The 25,312-nt window shown below is 42.4% G+C and overlaps 1 long non-coding RNA gene across 1 annotated transcript; it reads left to right on the forward strand.

Annotated features, from left to right (window-relative positions):
* Positions 1-519: 519 nt before the first annotated feature.
* On the forward strand, positions 520-25,312 carry LOC117504325. The gene is made up of 3 exons (XR_004558766.1): positions 520-530; positions 12,283-12,288; positions 25,161-25,312. It is a non-coding gene; the product is annotated as an uncharacterized LOC117504325 (long non-coding RNA).

The raw sequence follows: 25,312 nt of genomic DNA on the forward strand, positions 1-25,312 counted from the left end.
TCCGATTTGTGATCGGAGCACTCCTGACGTCCTTTCGAGCAGATCAGAGCGCTCTTAACACACCACACACAGCAGGAATATCTGATAAGATTATCTTTAGTGTCATCACGATTGTCGGGGCATCCTTAAGATTGTCGGAAGGGGAAGATTGGGTTCAATATCGGCCTAATTATCCTGCCGTGTGAACCCGGCTTAAGTGTTCGGCCAGGACCCGGTTTCAGAATCAGAATCAGAATCGCCTTTATTGTCATTGTAATTTGCATTACAATGAGATTTGAGTGCAACTCCAAAAAGGTGCTTTCCATGGTGTGAGTAATTTTAGCCAGTATAAAAGATAGTGAAATTTAATGGTAAATTATTCAGAGTATATGTTCAACTAATATAAACATAAGGTAAAATAAAATAAAATAAAATGTGGACCAAGTAAAATGTAAAACGAGAATTATATACAACTGTGGAATCATATTGCACGGGAATATTGCACATGGTTTACAGATATTGCACAAGAAACTCGAAAGGTGCGGGTTAGAGTGATTTGTTATTGTTCAGTGCAGGTGATCGCTCTGGGGAAATCTGTCCCTGAGTCTGTTGTCCTAGTTTTGATTGACCTACAGTAGTGTTCAGAATAATAGTAGTGCTATGTAACTAAAAAGATTAATTCCAGGTTTTGAGTATATTTCTTATTGTTACATGGGAAACAAGGTACCAGTAGATTCAGTAGATTCTCACAAATCCAACAAGACCAAGCATTCATGATATGCACACTCTTAAGGCTATGAAATTGGGCTATTAGTAAAAAAAAAAAAAAGTAGAAAAGGGGGTGTTCACAATAATAGTAGTGTGGCATTCAGTCAGTGAGTTCGTCAATTTGTGGAACAAACAGGTGTGAATCAGGTGTCCCCTATTAAGGATGAAGCCAGCAACCTGTTGAACATGCTTTTCTCTTTGAAAGCCTGAGGAAAATGGGACGTTCAAGAAATTGTTCAGAAGAACAGCGTAGTTTGATTAAAAAGTTGATTGGAGAGGGGAAAACTTATAGACAGGTGCAAAAAAATATAGGCTGTTCATCTACAATGATCTCCAATGCTTTAAATGGACAAAAAAAAAAAAAAAAAAAAAACAGACGCGTGGAAGAAAACGGGAAACAACCATCAAATGGATAGAAGAATAACTAAAATGGCAAAGGCTCACCCACTGATCAGCTCCAGGATGATCAAAGACAGTCTGGAGTTACCTGTAAGTGTTGTGACAGTTAGAAGACGCCTGTGTGAAACTAATTTATTTGCAAGAATCCCCCGCAAAGTCCCTCTGTTAAATAAAGACGTGCAGAAGAGGTTACAATTTGCAAAAGAACACATCAACTGGCTGAAAGAGAAATGGAGGAATATTTTGTGGACTGATGGAAGTAAAATTGTTCTTTTGGGTCCAAGGGCCGCAGACAGTTGTGAGACGACCCCCAAACTCTGAATTCAAACTACAGTTCACAGTGAAGACAGTGAAGCATGGTGGTGCAAGCATCATGATATGGGCATGTTTCTCCTACTATGGTGTTGGGCCTATATATCGCATACCAGGTATCATGGATCAGTTTGGATATGTCAAAATACATTGAAGAGGTCATGTTGCCTTATGCTGAAGAGGACATGCCCTTGAAATGGGTGTTTCACAACAAGACAATGACCCCAAGCACACTAGTAAATGAGCAAAATCTTGGTTCCAAACGAACAAAATTAATGCCTCGCAGATGTGAAGAAATCATGAAAAACTGGTTATACAACTAAAATACTAGTTTAGTGATTCACAGGATTGCTAAAAAGCAGTTTGAACATAATAGTTTGAGTTTGTAGCATCAACAGCAGATGCTACTATTACTGTGAACACCCCCTTTTCTACTTTTTTTTTACTAATAGCCCAATTTCATAGCCTTAAGAGTGTGCATATCATGAATGCTTGGTCTTGTTGGATTTGTGAGAATCTACTGAATCTACTGGTACCTTGTTTCCCATGAACAATAAGAATATACTCAAAACCTGGATTAATCTTTTTAGTCACATAGCACTACTGTTATTTTGAACACTACTGTATACCGTCGGCCGGAGGGTAGTAGGTCAAACACGTGGTTGCTGGGGTGGGATGTGTCTTTGCTGATGCTGGCAGCTCTGCTGAGGTAGCAAGAGCTGGCAATGTCTTCCAGGCTGGGCAGAGAGCAACCAGTAATCCCCTGGGCCGTTTTGATCACCCTCTGCAGTGCTCTCCTGTCTGCTGCTGAGCACCCCCCCCCGTACCACGCTGTGATGCAGTACGTCAGGATGCTCTCGATGGTGGCTCTGTAGAACAACACCAGCAGCTTCTCCTCCAGATTGTTTCTCCTGAGCACCCTCAGGAAATCGAAGTCGCTGCTGGCTTTCTTCACCACCACTGTGGTGTGACAGTCCAGGAGAGGCTGTCAGAGAGCTGCACTCCCAGGAACCTGATGGAGCTGACCCTTTCCACACAGTCCTCTTGGATGTAGAGCAGGACTGAAGTCCAGGATTATTTCTTTGTTTTGTAGTGTTCAGCGGCAGGTTAGCTGAACCCACGCTGTCAGTCGATTTACCCTCTCTCTGTAGTCGGTCTCATCCCCTATGAGATGAGCCCAATCACGGTGGTATCATCTGCAAACTTTATGATGGTGTTTGTGGGATGGGTCAGAGAGCAGTCGTGTGTGTAAAGGGTGAACAGGAGGGGGCTCAGTACACAGCCTTGAGGGAACTGGTGCTGAGTGTGATGGTGGAGGAAAGGTGAGGGCCAAGTTTCACGGATGGTTTTGTGAGGAAGGCCTTGATCCACTGGCAGATGGGGGCGGAGATGCCCAGATGTGTCAGTTTCTGGACCAGGATCTCTGGGGATGTGGTTGAAGGCTGAGATGAAATCCAGGAAGAGCATCCTCACATAGCTCCCCTGGTGCTCCAGGTGGCTCAGCGTGGTGTGGAGAGCTGTGGTGATAGTGTCCTCTGTGGAGTGGTTTGCCCTGTAGGCAAACTGTTGGGGGTCCAGAGTGGGAGGCACACAGGCTCTGATGTGCTGAGAGACAGTCTTTCAAAGCACTTCATGACCACAGGCGTAAGTGCAACAGGCCTGTAGTCATTTATGCTCTCCCACGGCTGACCTCTTTGGGACTGGGATGATGGTGGAGGATTTGATCCAGGGTGGAATGATGGCCTGCGACAGGGACAGGTTGAAGATGCAGGTGAAAAACTCCAGCCAGTTGGTCAGCACACGCTTTGAGTACCTTTCCAGGTACCATCTTCGGGGCCGGCCGCTTTCCTCGGGTTCACTGCCTTCAGCACACGTCTCACTTCGTGTTCCTGAAGTGTTAGCATGCTAGTGCTTTCCTTAAAACTTTCCTTTTTGCTAAAGCTTATAGTTAGGGCTGGATCAGGTGACCCTGAACCATCCCTTAGTTATGCTGCTATAGACTTAGACTGCTGGGGGGTTCCCATGATGCACTGTTTCTTTCTCTTTTTGCTCTGTATGCACCACTCTGCATTTAATCATTAGTGATTGATCTCTGCTCCCCTCCACAGCATGTCTTTTTCCTGGTTCTCTCCCTCAGCCCCAACCAGTCCCAGCAGAAGACTGCCCCTCCCTGAGCCTGGTTCTGCTGGAGGTTTCTTCCTGTTAAAAGGGAGTTTTTCCTTCCCACTGTAGCCAAGTGCTTGCTCACAGGGGGTCGTTTTGACCGTTGGGGTTTTACATAGTTATGTGTATGGCCTTGCTTACAATATAAAGCGCCTTGGGGCAACTGTTTGTTGTGATTTGGCGCTATATAAAAAAATTGATTGATTGATTGATTGATTGATAGTGCTGGAGGTAGTGGGTGTGGAGTTGCTGCTGGTCTGTCTGCTTTGAAGTGGGCAAAGGTGAGGCGTCAGACCTAGCATTTCCTGGGTTGCTGCTTCTGTAGTTGGTTATATGATTTATTCCCTGCCACATCCTTCTGGGGCCATTTACAGTGAAGTGGTCCTCTATCTTTTCCTTGTAGGCAGCCTTGGCCTCTCTGATGCCTCTTTTCAGGTAGATCTGGCTGCGTGTACAGGGCCCTGTCCCCTGATTTAAAGGCGGTGTTGCGGCTTTTTAATAGAGACTAGACTGCACTGTTCATCCAGGGCTTCTGGTTCGGGAAAACCCTGACCCTTTTGTTGACGGTGACAGTGTCAACACAGTTCTTAATGTAGGAGAGTACGGTGTCAGTGTACTCCTGCAGGTTGTGGCTGGAAAATAAATCAGAAAATAAAGCAATCTAATATTTCAGCCGCTTTTTTTTGTGGTAAGACACTGAAGTTTTGTCCTCTAAAATAAGATTAGCCTCCTCTGTACTAGGCTAAAAACTTTAGGGGGTAACACGAAACTTTGTGCAACAACTAACATAAAAAATAGTCAGCTAAGTGAGTTTATTTGACTGCATACATTCAACACAAAATGAAAATGTTTATCATGCTATAGTTTTACAAAAACAATATTGCTACATGCACATGATGTGATTAATGCTATGCTGAGGCTACCTGGGGGCACTACCTTGGACCAGAAGGACCAGTAACAAAATTGGCCCTACTGTATGGAAGAAATCTGTGCCATCAGAGTTTGAATTGAATTTTAAGGTTGAAATTTTTTAGCATCAAAATCAGAGTTTGAAGTTGAATTTCTAAGGTAGAATTTGTTTAGCATCAAAATATTCAGCCTTGAAAACTTCAAACTCAAAAAAATTCAACAACAAAAAAAACTTCAACCTCCAAAAATTCAACCTAAAAAAATTCAGCCTAGAACAATTTCCACCTTAAAATTAAACCTAAAAAAAATCAACCTAATACAATTCCCACCTCAAAAATTTACTTAAAAAAATTCAACCTAATACAGTTTCCACCTCAAAAAATTTAATAAAAAAAAATTCAACCTAAAATAATTCCACCGCCAAAAAGTCAACCTAAAAAGAATTCAACCTCAAAAAATTCAACCTAAAACAATTTCCACCTCAAAATTCAACCTAAAAAAAATTTAACCTAAAAAAAATAAACCTAATACAATTTCCACCTCAAAAATTTTAATTAAAAAAAATTCAACCTAAAATAATTTCCACCGCAAAATCCAACCTAAAAAAATTCAACATTAAAAAATTCAACCTCAAAAAATAGAAAAGTACGGAGAAGCAATCAATCCCTTCTCAATCATCCAACCTTCAGCAGTGTATCATGTTTGTTCTTCTTTCAAATGGTCTCGGTGTCACAGACCAATGGAGCAAAACGTGATTGGCTGAACATTGGATGATTGAGACTGGGATTGATTGCTTCTCTCTGCTTTTCTATTTTTTTGAGGTTGAATCTTTTTTTTCGGTTGAAATTTTTTGAGGTTGAATTTTTTGTTTAGGTTGATTTTTTTTTTTTTTAGGTTGATGTTTTTGATGCTAAATATGTTGATGCCAAACAAATTCAACCTTAAAATTCAATTCAAACTCTGATGACACAGATTTACTTCCATACTACTTGTCCTGACCAGTAGGTTCAAAAAAATATTTCTTTAACCCGGGTGCGGAGAACGTGGTGCGGACAGTGCCTTAGGAAAATACAGAACACAGCAGTGGACCCTTCATTCACTCAGACACCTACACACACATACACACACACATGGACGCTCTCCTCGTCTTTCAGGTCAACCTAGTCAAGAGCACTCTGTGATAATGAGCTGCTCCACTTTCATGACAGATGGAAAATACACAGCATGCTCCTGCTCCTCCTTCCCTTCTTCGCTCCTTTGCACTGTTTGTCTGACCAAATACCCCTGCCCCAGTACGTCATCGTATCAGATGTTCAGGATGAGCCAGCTCGAGGTGGAGCTGGGAGCTGAGGCAATGGAAAAAAAAAATGCGTCACCCTCTTCATCAATATTTCAGCTTTAGCTGGTGAAAACTAATGCCGGCTAACATATTCCATCAAGTCATTGGACGAGAGGATCGGATGCCTTGGCTTGACATGCCAACATGTTACGTACAATTAATGACGTGAAGCTCGCTTCATTATACATGACTTCTTTACAGGGAGCATCTGATGGGATTGGAAAGCGGAGGATGTTCAAGAGTCCAGTAATCAACAAGCAGGTCACAGTCGTTTCAGCTGACACGCCAAGAGGTGATGCCAATGTAAAACACAAGCTCCTCCCGGTGCACCTGGTTGGCACAAGATACAGAGGCAAAGCATTTGATGGTCCTCAAGAGTGGAAGAGGCACCAATAAATATGTACACTTAAGCCTCATTTATTTGTTATTGGAAACAGTAACATGGAAAATATATTGGAAGCACTAATGGGCATTCTGTATTCTACCAGCTTCACCATCATTGATTGTTTTGTTTGAGCAACCAACCAATGTAATGTAATATGTAAAGTTCTCACTTATTTTCTCCCTCCTAGGCGGTGGAATTGCGCCCACTTGTCTCTTGTCGCTGTGAAATGTCTGCAATGATTGAAAATGAAAGGCAGCTGGTCTCTTTGCCTCTGTCTCTTGTAGCTTATATGACCAAGAGTGTAGGATCTCTGCCCCTGAAATTAAGAGGCGTTGCTGGAATGCCGATGTATTTCCAGGAGAATGAAGATCTCGGTCTTTAGGATCTGGTGCTTCTTGTCATATTGTATACGTGAGAGATCGGACGTTAACCGGTGACTGAAATCGAAGACTTCATGCCTTTGGGTCTATGTCTCATTGAAGAATCTTTGGGTAAAGCTGGAAGGACTTTGTGCCAAACGTTTTTTTTGGAGTACCATCAGCTACGATCATCAGCACTGTAGAACAGTGGTCAGGATTAATGGTCAGGATCAGGATCAATGATCAACTATACAGATCAAAAACACTACAAGCAACATATTAAAGATGAGGATCAAAGATCAGCCATCAATATCAAATGTCAAATATTAGTGACCAGGATCAAAGATCAGTGATTAGGATCAAAGAGCAGTAATCTGTATTGTAAAACAGTGGTCAGGATTAATGGTCAGGAGCAGTATCAGGACTAAAGATCAGTGATAAGGATAATAAATACTACAAGTAACATGATCAAAGATTAGTAATTATAATCAAAGATCAGCTATCAGTATCAAATATTAGTGACCAGGATCAAAGCACAGTGATTGGGATCAAAGAACAGTAATCTGTATTGTAGAACAGTGGTCAGGATTAATGGTCAGGAGCAGTATCAGGACTAAAGATAAGCAATAAGGATAAGAAATACCACAAGTACATGTTCACAGATTAGCGATCAGGATCAAGATCAGCTGTCAGGATCAAACACGATCAAAGATTAGTAATTAGTATCAAAGTGCAGCAATCATGATCATAGACCAGTAATCACGATCAAAGTTCAGTGATGAGTAGCAATCAGTGTCAAGATCAAATAGCGAAGAGGATGAATTAAGGGTTTTGTATCCCATGATTCTCTGTCCATAGATGTACTTTGATCCTGATTTACATACTTATCTGGATTTGGTGGTTTCAAAGTTTTTTATTTCAGACCGTTACACTTTACATTTTTAGAAGTATGTGCTCGACTGAGTATCCTTCTAGAATTATGGGTACTGTCAGCCTTAGGTAAAATATACTGATACATCTAAAACAAAGCTTTATGACATCATAGCACACAAAGATAATCCACTACTGTTACAACAAAGCTGTTTCTTACCTGATTGGTTAGAATTCGTGTGTGTGTGTGTGTGTGTGGTGTGTGGTGGTGTGTGTGTGTGTGTGTGTGTGTGTAACACAACCAGGCTCAGGTCAGGGTTGACGCACATCTAGTCGACTCTCCGTTTCCAGTCCACACCAGGGACTGTGACACGTTTCTACTGTATCCATTATTCACAGGTGGTCTGAACGTTCAAGTGTGAGATCATTATGTGCTGCTGCAACCTACGCCCCCTCTGGCTGAAGCAGAGAAAAGAATTATGGGTAATAAAAGAGGGCTTTTATGCATCGTCAGTACTGCACATGGAATAAAGCTGATTGGATGAATTTACTGCGATAATCAGGGGAGGCGCTTGAACCCCAGTAAAAATAGCCAGTCGATAATATTAAATGATCACATTATTTTGTCACAGTTATGGACCTCGAGCTTCCGGGAGGCATATCGGCGTACATGCGAGCAGTATTTTAAAGTCCATAGTTTCAAACAGCATCACATATTTTTTCAAAATATCCACAATTGGCTAAGCACAACTTTGCCATGTAGCTAGCTAATGGCCAGTGGTGGGCACAGTTCTGCTAATCTGCTAACCATTAATTAGCGAAGCTAACAGTTTTCGTTAGCGGATTAACTTTTCAGCTAACTTTGAAAACCATCAGCTTTCGCTAAATTTAGTTCTGCTAACATTTTTTTTTTTTTTTGCTGGTAAAGTGAGTAAATGTAACAGTCAAAATGTTTGTAAACCCTAAAATCATATGTTAGTTCCTGTTTATGAACACAGAGAGCTAGCTAACACTTCCCATTCACAGGTCAACGCACACAAGCGCTGGTAAGAAGACAAGAAGTTACACTGTGGACAAAAACAGTATGTAAGCAGCTCAAAAGTCAGTATTTTTATTATTTATTTTTCATACATTTGTTTGTGTTTGTGAACATAATACGGGTGAGCCGTAGCTCTGTTAATGCTTTATAAATATATAATATAGAGAGAAACTGTGACTTCTAATACTGTGATTTACTGCTTTTGACAAAGATGATGACAGTGTTTGAGGTTTTATTTTTTATTTATTTATTTTTCGTGCATTTGTTATGCATTTCTAATTGCCATTGAATTTACCCAGCAGCTTAAACTCGAAACGGTTTATCAGAAGCCGACCGAGTCAATAATAAAAGTTAGCGGTAACCTCCGCTAAATCTTTTGGCGGTTTATCGGTTTATATAGCGTTATAAAAGTTAACTTTTCAGTTAGCGGTTTAATGCCTATCGAAGCTTGCTTACAGTTAGCTGTGCCACCAACGTTAAAGGCTAACAGCTACTATTAGTCATACGATGTAAAAATATGAGCAGTGTAAATGCATTAAACACACACAAGGAGCACAACGAGTCAGAAAATTAGGGATTAAAAACCCCCACATAAAAGACAAAGTTTGACATTGAGGATATCACGCAATGAAATGGTTTCGGTTGTAAGAACCAAAAAAAGCAGTAATATTGCTAAAGAAGTGAACAGTTTTGACCTTTCCAAAAGGGTCTACTTTATCCATTTAAATGTTTCAGGTCACTAAAATGGAAACATGTATAAACAGATAAGTACAATAACCTGCAAGTCTTTGGGCAAAGCAACGTCCCCAATGCCGATGGATTTCCAGGACAATGAAGATCTTGGTCTTTAAGATCCTGGTGCTTCTTGTCTTACTGTATGCTGTTGATACACCGTATCAATACTGTTTCATTATCACAGGCTTTCCCCACATTCAAACACATTTTGCTTCCATTCCATTTGCACAACCCCTGAGTTTTTGGGATGAACTGACCTGGTTTCATAAGCACTCTGCTGTCTACTGGCAGCTGTGCTGTCAGATGAGGTCACTACTTGGGGCGGGCCACAGGCGCAGACAGGACAAAATGTTGGACGCATCGGTAAAAATCTATTCTGAGTAAATCAGAAGGACAGCCGGGGGGCAAATCCAAACCCACTGCTGGTCCACTCCAGAGAGGTCACAGGATATTTGTATAAATTTTTTTTGCTGGAAGTCATGTGACCTTGCCAGTAAAGGGATGCATTGAAGTGAACGGCGTGTGTGTGTGTCTGTGTGTGAAGGCTGGTGTTACTATCAGCTCAGAGCCAGGGTGGGGTGAATGGTCTCGGTGCTATCTCTCCAGTGCAGCTTGTTTATCTAATGAACACAACTCCAATTTCACTCCAGCCAACTGAGAAGAGGCCATTTGTCTATTGATACCACTCCAATTCCAAAAATTACCCAGGATCAGAATAACTAGGTCTGGAGAACAATGCCAGCACTCCTTGTTCTGGCTCACTAAACAATGTCCACTAAAGTAAGTCCTACACAGGCCCTGAGGTCCATTAGTGTCGCTGCTTAAAGCCGGATTCCGTAGTGTGAAGCGGATGAGAGTCTTTTGTGTTACTGACAACACATTCTAACACTATTTTTTGTGATAAATTCACCAAATGCAACACATTTTGGTGACGTGATCAAGTTTCAGTCACTATTTTAAACCCTAATCCTAACCCTAACCCTTATTGTAACCCTAACCCCAATGGCCCCCCATGTCACCCGAAAATTCGTGAAGATATCACAAAATAATTTTGCGATATCATCACGAAAATGAAGATTTCATGACAGTATCATGAACTAATACATTAAATTGCATTTCGTGATGCCATCGCGAACGTTGCGTGAACTTATTTTATAAGATGCTCCATGCATTGTCCCTGTCCAACTAGCTATAAATTGGTACCAGTGTAGCAGACCAAACGGTCCGCCCCTAAAAATCAGTCCGCCTTTTCCTTCTGCGCATACGTCATTTGGAGCTCATTTTGGAGTCTCTTCACCCAAAGCAATCAAATGGATTAATGGGATTATTAACCATCAGATGATAAAGGTAAAACCTCTTAAATCATTCTAAAGTCAGTTTTAAGCACAAACGAGGCAAAATTCCGTGACGCTTTGAAATTTCCGATGTGCAGTGAATGCATCAGCTAGCAGCTCATTTAGCTGCGGTGCTCTGATCGCTTCTGCTGCCTTTATGATGAAATAATGCTGAATTTATGTGGAAATGGCAGTTGTAGAAAAGCTTCAGATACGATATGATGACTGGAGTGAAGTTTGAAGCAGAAGAAACAAGGTGATAATCCATGAACCGTGTCATCAGGGGGGACCGTTCGACTGTTCGGTCTGTGACACGGTGTTGGCTGGGCAAGTAACCTGTGTTGGACTGGAGTCCCATCCGCTTCATGCTACACAATCTGGAGATAAGCCCAGTGTCGCCGACAGAACGGTTCCCACTAAAAAATTGGTCTGTCCTGCCTTCACTGTGCATGTGTCATTAGCTGCGGTTCACTGTTATCACCTTGTTTCTCCTTCAAACTGCAATCCAGTCATCATCTATCTCAGTGACAGATATCTGAAGCTTTTGTCTAACAATCATTTCCATATAATTCAGCATTATTTCATCATAAAAGACGGAGGAGGAAGCGATCAGAGCGCCGCAGCTACACGAGCTGCTAGCATCACGGAGTTTCTCCTTAAAGCTGACTTTGGAATGATTTAAGAGGTTTTACTTTGTCATCTGATGGTTAATAATCCCATTAATCCATTTGATCGCTTTGGGTGAAGAGACTCCATCTCAGACGGTGGCTGAGCTCTGAAATGACGCATGCGCAGTGGAGGCAGGGTGGACCAATTTTTAGGGGCGGACCTGTTGTGTGTTGGGGGGTTTGGCTGGATGTTTTTGTGTTGTTTTCTTTCTTTGCTCTCCAGGTGGTATGCAAACTGGTTTTTGTCTGTGGAGAAGGTGCTGGCAGAAGAATCCTTCACCCTCATCAGCATTATTAGCTGCACCTGTGGAGGATGTTTACGTGCAGGCCTACTGACTCGCAGCACCTGTGGATGATGCTCACGTGTAAACTTAAAGACTTTCAGCTGAAGCAGATAATGAGATGGCGTTCTGCATTTAAGCCATGAGTGGTTCAAGCAGAATTGCCGGGAACTCGACCTTGTGATGTTCGTTTGTGAGACGCTGAGGACCGCGCCTGGGTTTGACACATCGTGCCTGTGAAGGAGGACGGGTGAGGGACACATGCTGTCAGAACACATCAGAGGTGATTATGTCTGAATAAGTGTTAACAGTAATTTGGTGCTTTGTTACGCAGTATATTGAACATTGATGAGAATTGTGCAGCTCGATTCTCACTGCCGTGGCGTACGGAATGATGATCCTCCACCTGTTGTGAGAAGCTGCTCATTTACATAAAGCTTAAATTCAGACCTGAATGTGTTGCTGATAGTGTGTGCCTCTGAAGGATATTTGTTGTAGCTGTTGACTTACCTCACCTTTTCCATCCTTCATAGAGTCAGTTTGTCGTGTCCACCTGGGGGGTGTTCGGCAGTGAGTCTGGGTCCAGAAGCGTCTGGCTTCGATCCATTTAGGCGCTGGAGAGCGCGCTGTCCTTCACCTCGCCAGACAACCGCACATTTATGTTGTACACATTATTGCACAGGGGAATAAATTGTTTTGTTTTGGAACCGCTTTCTGGTTATTTAGCGCTGGGTTCAGTCAGACGCTGGTCTGCTCCTCAACTCGCGTCTGCACACAACAGGACCATTCGGTCTGCGACATGGACACCACTGGGCCAAAGGACCTATATAAGATTTTGTGAGTCCCGCGAGCTCAGTCACCAGCTTTATAGATAGCAGGCTACAGCGCTATACGACGGATTTATGGTAGTCACTTTCTACTGAAAACATTCTAAGTTGGGAAATCTCGACAAATACAAGCCTGATCGGAAGTCATGTTAAAAAAAGGCCTGTAGTTTTCTGTTAGAGTTACGTAAGAATACCATTGTGTTTTGTTGTTTTTTTTTTTGTGGCATTAAAGCGTTTAGTTGCTGAAAACGCCATCATGCACCTTTCAAACTGTTTTTCCAATTAAACCATACGGATCCACCGTTTGCCCTCCAAATGCACCTGGGGAAGATTTCTCCTATTTCCTCGGTTACGCCAATCGGAGGTCACTAAAATTAACATTAAATCGGTGTGTAACTTTGCAAAAACAATGTCGGACTCTGTAGTTTTCTCTGGGCCCCTCCCCAATCAGACCGGGAGTGACATGTTTAGCCGCATGTTCTCCTTGAATTGCTGGCTGTCTGAGTGGTGTCCAAAAAATGAGGTGGGCTTCATTGATAATTGGCAAAACTTCTGGGAAAACCTGGTTTTGTTAGGAGAGACGGCATCCATCCCACTTTAGAGGGAGCAGCTCTCATTTCTAGAAATCTGGCCAATTTTTTTGGATCCTCCAAACTGTGACTGTCTAGCGTTGGGACCAGGAGGGACCTCTCTGCAGCTTCTCTCCCCTGCCATCCCCTCATTACCCCATCCCCGTAGAGACGGTGCCCCAGACCACCAATAACCAGCAAAAATCTATTTAAGCATAAAAATTAAAAAAGAAAAAATAATATAGCACCTTCAATTGCACCACAGACTAAAACAGTTAAATGTGGTCTATTAAACATTAGGTCTCTGTTGGTAAATGATAATAATTGATCAACGTATTGATTTTCTGCCTAACAGAAACTGGTTACAGCAGGATGAATATGTTAGTTTAAATGAGTCAACACCCCCGAGTCACACTAACTGTCAGAATGCTCGTAGCACGGGCCGGGTGGGGTGGAGGATTAGCAGCAATCTTCCATTCCAGCTTATTAATTAATCAAAAACCTAGACAGAGCTTAATTCATTTGAAAGCTTGTCTCTTAGTCTTGTCCATCCAAATTGGAAGTCCCAAAAAACCAGTTTTATTTGTTATTATCTATCGTCCACCTGGTCGTTACTGTGAGTTTCTCTGTGAATTTTCAGACCTTTTGTCTGACTTAGTGCTTAGCTCAGATAAGATAATTATAGTGGGCGATTTTAACATCCACACAGATGCTGAGAATGACAGCCTCAACACTGCATTTAATCTATTATTAGACTCTATCGGCTTTGCTCAAAAAGTAAATGAGTCCACCCACCACTTTAATCATATTTTAGATCTTGTTCTGACTTATGGTATGGAAAGAGAAGACTTAACAGTATTCCCTGAAAACTCCTTCTGTCTGATCATTTTAATAACATTTACATTTACCCTGATGGACTACCCTGCAGTGGGGAATAAGTTTCATTACACTAGAAGTCTTTCAGAAAGTGCTGTAACTAGGTTTAAGGATATGATTCCTTCTTTATGTTCTCTAATGTCATATACAAACACAGAGCAGAGTAGCTACCTAAACTCTGTAAGGGAGTTAGAGTATCTCGTCAATAGTTTTACATCCTCATGAAGACAACTTTGGATGCTGTAGCTCCTCTGAAAAGAGAGCTTTAAATCAGAAGTGTCTGACTCCGTGGTATAACTCACAAACTCGTAGCTTAAAGCAGATAACCCGTAAGTTGGAGAGGAAATGGCGTCTCACTAATTTAGAAGATCTTCACTTAGCCTGGAAAAAGAGGTTGTTGCTCTATAAAAAAGCCCTCCGTAAAGCTAGGACATCTTTCTACTCTCACTAATTGAAGAAAATAAGAACAACCCAGGTTTCTTTTCAGCACTGTAGCCAGGCTGACAAAGAGTCAGAGCTCTATTGAGCTGAGTATTCCATTAACTTTAACTAGTAATGACTTCATGACTTTCTTTGCTAACACAATTTTGACTATTAGAGAAAAAATTACTCATAACCATCCCAAAGATGTATCGTTATCTTTGGCTGCTTTCAGTGATGCCGGTATTTTGTTAGACTCTTTCTCTCCGATTGTTCTGAGTATTTCATTAGTTACTTCATCCAAACCATCAACATGTTTATTAGACCCCATTCCTGCCAGGCTGCTCAAGGAAGTCCTACCATTATTTAATGCTTCAATCTTAAATATGATCAATCTATCTTTGTTAGTTGGTTATGTACCACAGGCCTTTAAGGTGGCAGTAATTAAACCATTACTTAAAAAGCCATCACTTGACCCAGCTATCTTAGCTAATTATAGGCCAATCTCCAACCTTCCTTTTCTCTCAAGATTCTTGAGAGGGTAGTTGTAAAACAGCTAACTGATCACCTGCAGAGGAATGGTCTATTTGAAGAGTTTCAGTCAGGTTTTAGAATTCATCATAGTACAGAAACAGCATTAGTGAAGGTTACAAATGATCTTCTTATGGCTTCGGACAGTGGACTTATCTCTGTGCTTGTTCTGTTGGACCTCAGTGCTGCTTTGATACTGTTGACCATAAAATTTTATTACAGAGATTAGAGCATGTCATAGGCATTAAAGGCACTGCGCTGCGGTGGTTTGAATCATATTTGTCTAATAGATTACAGTTTGTTCATGTAAATGGGGAATCTTCTTCACAGACTAAAGTTAATTATGGAGTTCCACAAGGTTCTGTGCTAGGACCAATTTTATTCACTTTATACATGCTTCCCTTAGGCAGTATTATTAGACGGTATTGCTTAAATTTTCATTGTACGCAGATGATACCCAGCTTTATCTATCCATGAAGCCAGAGGATACACACCAATTAGCTAACTGCAGGATTGTCTTACAGACATAAAGACATGGATGACCTCTAATTTCCTGCTTTTAAACTCAGATAAAACTGAAGTTATTGTACTTGGCCCCACAAATCTTAGAAGCATGGTGTCTAACCAGATCGTTACTCTGGATGACATATCCTGATCACTAGTAATACTGTGAGAAATCTTGGAGTCATTTTTGATCAGGATATGTCATTCAAAGCGCATATTAAAAAATATGTAGGACTGCCTTTTTGCATTTACGCAATATCTCTAAAATCAGAAAGGTCTTGTCTCAGAGTGATGCTGAAAAACTAATTCATGCATTTATTTCCTCTAGGCTGGACTATTGTAATCATTATTATCAGGTTGTCCTAAAAGTTCCCTAAAAAGCCTTCAGTTGGTTCAGAATGCTGCAGCTAGAGTACTGACGGGGACTAGCAGGAGAGAGCATATCTCACCCGTGTTGGCCTCTCTTCATTGGCTTCCTGTTAATTCTAGAATAGAATTTAAAATTCTTCTTCTTACTTATAAGGTTTTGAATAATCAGGTCCCATCTTATCTTAGGGACCTCGTAGTACCATATTACCCCATTAGAGCGCTTCGCTCTCAGACTGCGGGCTTACTTGTAGTTCTAGGGTTGTAAGAGTAGAAGGGAGGCAGAGCCTTCAGCTTTCAGGCTCCTCTCCTGTGGAACCAGCTCCCAATTCAGATCAGGGAGACAGATACCCTCTCTACTTTTAAGATTAGGCTTAAACCTTTCCGTTTCGCTAAGGCTTATAGTTAGGGCTGGATCGGGTGACCCTGGACCATCCCTTGGTTATGTTGCTTTAGACGTAGACTGGGGGGGGGGTTCCCATGATGCACTGTTTCTTTCTCTTTTGCTCCGTATGCATCACTCTGCATTTAATCATTAGTGATCGATCTCTGCCCCCTTCTCGGCATGTCTTTTCCTGGTTCTTTCCCTCAGCCCCAACCAGTCTCAGCAGAAGACTGCCCCTCCCTGACCCTGGTTCTGCTGGAGGTTTCTTCCTGTTAAAAGGGAGTTTTTCCTTCCCACTGTGGCCAAGTGCTTGCTCATAGGGGGTCGTTTGACCGTTGGGGTTTTCATAATTATTGTATGGCCTTGCCTTACAATATGGAGCGCCTTGGGGCAACTGTTTGTTGTGATTTGGCGCTATATAAGAAAAAAGTTGATTGATTGATTGATTTCCATGAAGACGGAGGCTTAATTTAATATCACTGGAGAAAAAATCGTTTCATCCAGCAGCTACTAAATCTCTCCAAACATGAATATCTGACCAATGGGAGCACGGGGAATTTGTCGCCGCCGCACCTAACTTGTTTATCTCCAAAACTCAGGACCTGAATATTTATTCAGCCAATGTGAGGGCGGCATGTGGCAGCGGACAAGGACAAACATCCGCCTGCAGGTCTGCGGCCACGTCACGCTGCACAAAGCTGCGCCGTGGCATCCGGGTCACCATTACATCATCGTTAGGCTTTGACCCGTCTGCTCTATGCGCAGTCACATGACCTCCCGCTGACATCTAAGGAGCACCGCCTCGCTGATCCGATGATGACTTTCGCAGTGAGACGATTTCCCGCTGGCACTGAGCTGCTGCGCGTGTGCAGTAATCCGTCTGTTCAATCCCTTGTTTGCCACGCGTGACCCTTAAAGTCTGCTGCGTCTTAGTCACCGCGCAGACTTCAGCTTGCACAGGTTTGCTCTTGAAGTGTGAATATGCATTTTTTAGAACATCTGGTTGTTTCCTGTGTCACCCTTTGAGCTCCAGCCTACCCTTCCCCCTCCACGCTGCACTCCGCCAAAGCCGCTTTGAGCTCTTTGCTCTGACATCACCGCTGACATCATCAGCTGGTGTGGGACGGACCACGGCTGGGGAGGCAGTGCTGTGCAGTTTATTCACAAGTCAGAGCGTTTCCGTGCTAAAGACAATCAGCAGACACATGTTTTGGAGTTGTTTTTAGAATTGTTTTATGACATAAAAATGTCTCATGGATGTGGAAAGACAAAAAAAAAAAAAAGAAGCTCTGATAAGTTGACAGGACATGGTGGCACTTTAGGACATTAAAAAGTGAGCATCAGAAGGAAGGGCACAAGTAAAAGAGCATCTTTGTGTCTACTATTTTAATTACAAGTTTTCTAATGCTAGAAATGTTTTTTTTTTTTACTTTAAAATGTACCGTAATCAGAAATGAATCTTTAGGTTAAAAAAAAACCCAAAACATTTGTAAGAATTTTCTTTAGAAAACTGCTGTGTATAAATGAGATGTTCTGATGTTCCGCTGACACACATTTCTGCACTCTAATTAATTTAATTTAATTTAATTAGCTTAGCTTAGCTTATAATGCGCCTAATCACAGCAAAAGCCATCTCAAGGCGCCTTACATAAAATTCATGTCTTACATAAAACGCCTTACATAAAAAATAAAAGTCAACATAAAATTGAATAAATAATTAAAAATGAATAAAAAAATTCAAATACATAAATAAAAACAGAAGTAAAAAATAAAACAAATAAAAATAAAAACTATCCATCAGAAAGAGAATAAAAATAGGGTTTGAGTCTTGATTTAAAAATGTCCACGGACTCAGACTGCCTCACGGTCGCAGGAAGACTGTTCCACAGGGTGGGTGCACGATACCAAAAGGCTCTTTGACCTGCTGACTTCTTCTTCACCCTGGGAACACAGAGAAGTCCCACTTCCTGCGAACGCAAAGCCCGGGCCGGCACGTAGAGTTCCACCAGATCAGCCAAATAAGATGGCACCAGTCCATGAACAACCTTATAAGTCAATAACAAAACCTTAAAATCTGCTCTCACAGAGACAGGGAGCCAGTGCAAAGATGCCAAAATGGGTGTGATATGTTCAGACCTTCTGCTACGTGTCAGAAGTCTGGCGGCAGCATTCTGAACCAGCTGAAGACCCCTAATGCTGGACTGTGGTAACCCTGAAAATAGAACATTACAATAATCTAGTCTAGAAGAAACAAAAGCATGAATCAGGGTCTCAGCATCAGCCATGGACAGGATGGGGCGGATCCTTGCTATATTTCTCAGATGGAAAAAAGCAGTCCTAGTAACATCCCTGATGTGGAGGTCAAAAGACAATGTGGGATCAAAAATTACCCCAAGGTTCCTCATTTTGTCCCTATGATGTATGACACACGAACCCAGGCTGAGCGCCAGCTGGTCAAACTGATGCAGATGTCTCGCTGGACCAAGAACCATCATTTCAGTCTTATCAAAGTTTAAAAGTAGGAAGTTACTAGACACCCAACTTCTCACTGATAGAAGACAGTCCTCCAGGGATTTTATGGGAGTGAGATTTTCCGCAGTTATCGGTATGTACAACTGAGTATCATCAGCATAACAATGAAAGGCAATCCCAAAACTCTGCAGTATACGCCCAAGGGGTGCCACATACAGGGGGAAAAGCAAGGGGCCTAAAACAGATCCCTGTGGAACCCCAAATCTCATGTCAGCAAGGTCAGAGGTAGTGCCATTATACAAGACACATTGAGAACGACTGGACAGATATGACGTCAACCAGGCAAGGGCACTTCCAGTAATCCCCAAAAATTCTCCAACTATTGAGCAAAATATGACGATCCACTGTATCAAACGCAGCACTGAGATCTAACAACACCAAAACCGTAGTGGTGTCTGAGTCCATTGCTCGCAGAAGATCATTCACTACTTTAGTGAGTGCTGTCTCTGTGGACTGATATTTCCTAAAAGCAGTCTATGAGCTGCCGTGAAACCACCTTTTCTAAAATTTTGGAACAAAATGATAGATTTGATATCGGCCTATAATTTTTCAATACACTAGGGTCAAGATTAGATGTCTTAAGTAATGGTTTAATCACTGCTGATTTAAAACATTTCAGAACAGATCCAGAGGTTAATGACAGATTAATAATTTCCAGCACAGTTAGCCCAAGAGTGGGCCACAGGTCCTTAAACAATTTTGTTGGTATGGGATCAAATAAACAGGTTGTGCTTTTGTAGACGCCACAAGTTTCGTCTGCACGCCCAAAGAAATACTATTAAATTCTGTCAATCTAGGTAACATCTCAATGGTAGCGCCCACCTCCATAGCAGGTTTAATGGCTGGGCCGAGGCATGCTGAGATAAGCTCAGCCTAATATCTTCTGTTTTCTTCTCAAAATAATCCAAGAAATCCTGTGCTGAAAAGGGAGAACGACTAACAGGGCTGATCGTGAATGAGAAATGCGACCGTGTCAAACAAAAACTTTGAGTTATGTTTGTTTTTACTGATCAAATCAGAGTAATAGGTCCGCTTCGTGGCCAGTAGTGCGTGCTTATAATCTAAAATAGCATCCCGCCACACAAGGTGGAACACCTCTAATTTGGAACAATGCCATTTCTGTTCCAAACCTCTAGCCTTCTGCCTGAGGTCACGCAACTAATCATTGAACCAAGGTGACTGTACCTTAGGAGGGCGTGACCTTAAAAGAGGCGCAATCTTATCAAGTGTAGTTTTAAGCATTAAATTTACACTATCCGCGAGGCTGTCCACTGATTGAGCATTCTCCAGATTCAAAGCTAAAATATCAGGTAGTCTGGCCTCAAGTTCAGTCATAGTTGAGGGTTTAATACGACACCGCAGTTGTAGACAAGTTTGTTGTTCCACAAACGTGGCAGCGTAAATGTAAACCTGATAAGTGAATGGTCTGAGACTATAGATGCGAGAGGCAAAATGTCAGTATTTGTGACAGCAAACCCGCGTGCAAGAACCAGATCCAGGGTATTTCCACTAATGTGTGTCGGGTCCTGAAAGCATTGCTGGAATCCTAAAGCACCTACAATTTGCATAAGTGATTTGCTAACAGGATCAGAGGGCTTATTTATATGAATGTTAAAGTCACCAATATAAAATGTTATCTGCACTCGTTGACAAACTAGAGATGAACGCACCAAATTCATCTAAGAAGTCAGAATATGGGCAGGGGGCCTATAAACAGTGACAAAATAACATAGCTGAGTTCCAGTTTTATGACCCTGACAGTACTTAGCATCATGGGCATGCAGAATCAGATGCTCAAAGGAATTATATTGGTGACTCCCAACAGCTAATAAGAAAACCTAGATTTGTAAATAAAAGCCACACCCCCACCTTGCTTCACACCACGAGACACGTGACAAAATGTGTACGCGGTGGACAGGCCTCATTCAGAGGAAGGAGAGTTGTGGGTTTGAGCCAGGTTTCACACAAGCCAATCATATCTAAATGATGATCCATGATTAAATCATTAATCAACAATGATTTCGAGGACAATGATCTGATGTTAATGAGACCCAGTGGGGATGACAGTCTCACTGTTCGGAACCCGGCGAAGCAAGCCCAGGTTCCGAGAGTGCCACTGATGCACATCAGTCTGGTGAAGACGGGACGTCCGGGCCGACAGTCCTCAGAGCCGACCAGCGGCACCACACAGGCTCTAACCGGATCCACAAGGCGCGAGGGCAGCATAGATCCTGCCAGAATTCTGTGCACAGCTCGTCCGGATACCAGACAGCAGGCCAAAACAGAGCTTCAGCTTCACCAGACGTCCACTTCGTCTCCCGCGGCGACGGCTGCGCTTTCGGCCGAAAGGCAGCGCAGGAGCACGGCACAGAAAAGCTGGCACCTTTGATAAAAATGGGGGCAGAAAGTTCTGTCCACACCGCACCACGAACCGGGGGCTGAGATCCAGCAGAGTCTGGCGATCATACACCCGCAACGCCTCTGACTCAAAAACAGCATAAATTAAAAACAATAAAATAACAGACTGGAGAGCAGCAGATGAGCAGCCAGACACAATGGCGCCATCTTGGCACTCCCTTCGATTTATCATGCTAAAGTGTTTTTGTGACTTATCAGTAGCCGACAGATTACACTCTGTCATCTCAGTGTTTTGGCCTGATGCCTGGTTTCTATTGGACACGTGTAGCTACGTCACAGTGCGCAACGGTGCAAGTTGGATTGGTTTGGCCTATAAATGGACATTTTTATGACATCACAGTCACAATTGTGGTTTGAAACCCTGGAACACAAATGTACAAGAAAAAACTCAAATATTTCCTGAGATGCTGATGTTTTGGGAACTAGAGAAGGCCAAGGACACTGCCACGTGTCACCTAGTTGTGGTTAGGAGAGGTGGAGATGGACCAGCTTTGGAGCAGCTTCAAACACACACGACGCACTGCAGATGCTTCACTTCCTGTTGCACAGGACGTCTTAAGATGAGGCTTTAATTTCGCCGTAAATATGCCAGAAGGTTTACAAACATGCTGAAGAATATTGTTTTGGAGTCGCCAGAGGCAACATGTAAATGATGTCAATTCCAAGGAAGTAAAAGCACCAAATTAATTAAACAAGAAGATAAATATATCTGATCATAAATGCTGCACAGTTGTCTCAGTAAGTGCACGAGGGTAACCTCGTGACATAATGTTGCATGAAGAGATCATGTGGATGGATGCTTCACATTCCGTCCAGGACACCCTTGGCACAGCGTCACTATGGTTGGGAAGCCCCACTGTGGAACCCCCTAAAAGTCCCAGAACTCCCCCCGCCGCAGTCTGACTTCAGCCACCATTCCAAACCACTGAGCCGGCAGTTAAAAATCAGTTAAAAATAAACAGCCACATTCGTCCTGATGGCTTATGTCGCCATAGTAACACAGGATGACACATTGGAGATCAGAGACGGGATTTTAGGAGACCTTTAAGACGTGGTGGTAGGGTATGGGGGGTTTCGGGGATGGGACTAACTTGAAAAGCAGCTACATTAGTGACAAGAAAAATCCCCTTGGTGGCGAAAGTGAAGACGGTGTGACTTCTCGCTTTCTGTCTCCACTTTCACTCACTCGGAAACATAAACATGCCCTTTGTGACTGAACGAAAGTCATTATGTCATTAAAGTGGCTTAGAGGATGCAGATGGATATTCTCTGTGGTGGTACTGGGCTCAAAAATGGGACAGCAGAAATGGAGATGAGTGAGAGAGTGAATCAGTGAGACCATCCCAGCCGGTTTGTGCAGACAGTAACTCACAAATAATAAATGTTATCAACTTGTAACTCGCAGAATTAAAAGACCACATAATGAGGATGTAATGATCAGATGGTGGTGAACTTTGATGCACTAAATCAATAAAAAAGGAGCTTTCTTTCGCCTATGTCAGCTATTTCCATACTTGAGATCTGAAAATCATCTGGGGCCCATCAAAAGACATTTAACCCCCCCCCCACACACACACAGTGAAAAGGTTTTAGGCATCCCAGAGTTACATTAAAAATAGTGTTTCTTTGAGGTCCTGTTACTTATACTGTGGTGCAACTTATGTAACGAAAAGTCACACCTAAATACACTCAACAAAAATATAAACACACACTTTTGGTTTTGCTCCCATTTTGTGTGAGATGAAAAAGATCTAAAACTTTTTCCACATACACAATATCACCATTTCCCTCAAATATTGTTCACAAACCAGTCTAAATCTGTGATAGTGAGCATTCTCCTTTGCTGAGATAATCCATCCACCTCACAGGTGTGCCATATCAAGATGCTGATTAGACACCATGATTAGTGCACAGGTGTGCCTTAGACCCACAATAAAAGGCCACTCTGAAAGGTGCAGTTTTGTTTTATTGGGGGGGGATACCAGTCAGTATCTGTGTGACCACCATTTGCCTCATGCAGTGCAACACATCTCCTTCGCATAGAGTTGATCAGGTTGTCAATGGGCCTGTGGAATGTTGGTCCACTCTTCTTCAATGGCTGTGCGAAGTTGCTGGATATTGGCAGGAACTGGTACACGCTGTCGTATACGCCGGTCAGAGCATCCCAAACAGCTCAATGGGTGACATGTCTGGTGAGTATGCCGGCCATGCAAGAACTGGGACATTTTCAGCTTCCAAGAATTGTGTACAGATCCTTGCAACATGGGGCCGTGCATTATCCTGCTGCAACATGAGGTGATGTTCTTGGAGTATGCACAACAATGGGCCTCAGGTCATAGTCACGGTATTTCTGTGCATTCAAAACGCCAATAAAACGCACCTGTAAATTTTTGGAGGTGATCCGGATCCTGATCCAGATTCTGGATCAAGTTTCACTTTATATACGCTTTGTAGAATTACTTTTAGCAGAATTACTTCAAAACTACTGCATGGATTTTGACGAAATGTTTTACCACAGATAGATATTAGGCCACAGAAGACTTCATTAAATTTTGGAGGTGATTCGGATCAGGATGCAGATTCTGGATCTGAATGCTTTTATATACGCGTTGAAGGATTGCACCACAATTGCAATTTGCACCACAGATAGATATTAGGGCATGGAAGATGCCACAGAATTTTGGAGGTGATCTGGATCCAGATCTGGATTTTGGATCAAGATTTCTCTTTATATCGACTTTGAAGGATTTCTTCAAAACTACTTCATGGATTCTCACCAAATTTGCACCACAGATAGATATTAGGCCATGGAAGATGCCATTAAATTTTAGAGGTGATCTAGATCTGGATCAGATTCTGGATCCAGTTTCCCTTTATATAGTTTTTGAAGGATTACGTCAAAACTACTTCACAGATTCTCACCAAATTTACACCACAGATAGATATCAGGACACAGAAGACTCCACTGAATTTTGGAGGTGATCCACATCTGGATTGGCGGACGTCAGAATCTCAGATTGCTCTTGTTATGATGATGTTTTCAGGATAATTTACTCTGTGAGTGATTCCATAGAATACAAAGTTAAAATGCTTTGTCTGACAGGGAAAATACTTTGACCTGAGACAAATCATTGCTCGGCCACCTTTAGCCTTTGAGGTAAAGCATGAACATTTATAACAACATGCTGGAAACCTGTCATGCTGATGGTGCAATCTGGAACAGCAATGTGTGTTTATTGCAATGGAAGGAAATGATAAAATATGTTGAGTATACAATAAAGATGAGTTCAGAGATAGCGGAGGCTGGTATCTTTGTGGGACAGTAATCAGTTATTGATTACTTTGCCACTGGATTGATTTGTAAACCATCTGACAAGGTGAGCGTGTGTCTTTATGACTCCCGTCTGCCGTTAAATATTGACAGACATCAGCAGACATAATTGCCTGAGGTGTGAAAAAAAAACAGCGCAGAGAATCAATAACAGCCGCGTAACGCTGGACACGAATTCAGTCGGCACGCGGCGCTGTAGTGGCACACTCAAAGACGAACTTGCATTAATTCCTCCAAGTTGCTTTACGAAACAGTTTCCATGTCAGGATCGAGGCTGTTTTCTGATTAACCGCGGCGGCGAGAAGGCGACCCCGCGGCTCTGAGGCGCTACAAACAATCAGTTAAAGCCTCCGTGGCACTGTTTATGTCCAACACATGAAGTACACGTTGTGAAATAAGGCTTGAGAATAGACTGATTGAATTTTTTCTGCAGCTCACATTTTGCACAGGTTCAACCTTGAAATCAATCATTACGGTTGAGTGAAGAAGGGAAGTTGACGCCAGTCAAGGCACAAGCGGTAAATCCTGCTGAAGGATTCATTGGGTGTTAGCAATCGCTCACTCGTGCATGTGGACTAAGCACTCGGATTCTGCAGAAATAAGGGCATCGTTTCACATTAACACCCAGAATGCTTACCAGAGATGGTTTTCTGGCCGTGCTCTGGACTCCTGCTCCAGAAAAGGACAACGGCCTTCGGCTGCCGGTGTCAATGCTCAGTCACACGACTAACTTCCACATCAGGCTCACTAAGCTTCCACTATCTGTATCGTGCTATCCCGACGAAAAACACTAATTCCCAAGGACATACACTCACCGGCCACTTAATTAGGTACACCTGTTCAGTTGCTTAACACAAAAAGCTAATCAACCAATCACATGACAACTCAATGCATTTAGACATCTAGACGTGGTGAAGGCGACTTACTGAAGTTCAAAACGCACATCAGAATGGGGAAGAAAGGGAATTTAAGTGACTTTGAACGTGGCATAGTTGTTGGTGCCAGACGGGCTG

Source organism: Thalassophryne amazonica, chromosome 22, assembly GCF_902500255.1.
Source record: "Thalassophryne amazonica chromosome 22, fThaAma1.1, whole genome shotgun sequence".
Lineage (NCBI taxonomy): Eukaryota > Metazoa > Chordata > Actinopteri > Batrachoidiformes > Batrachoididae > Thalassophryne > Thalassophryne amazonica.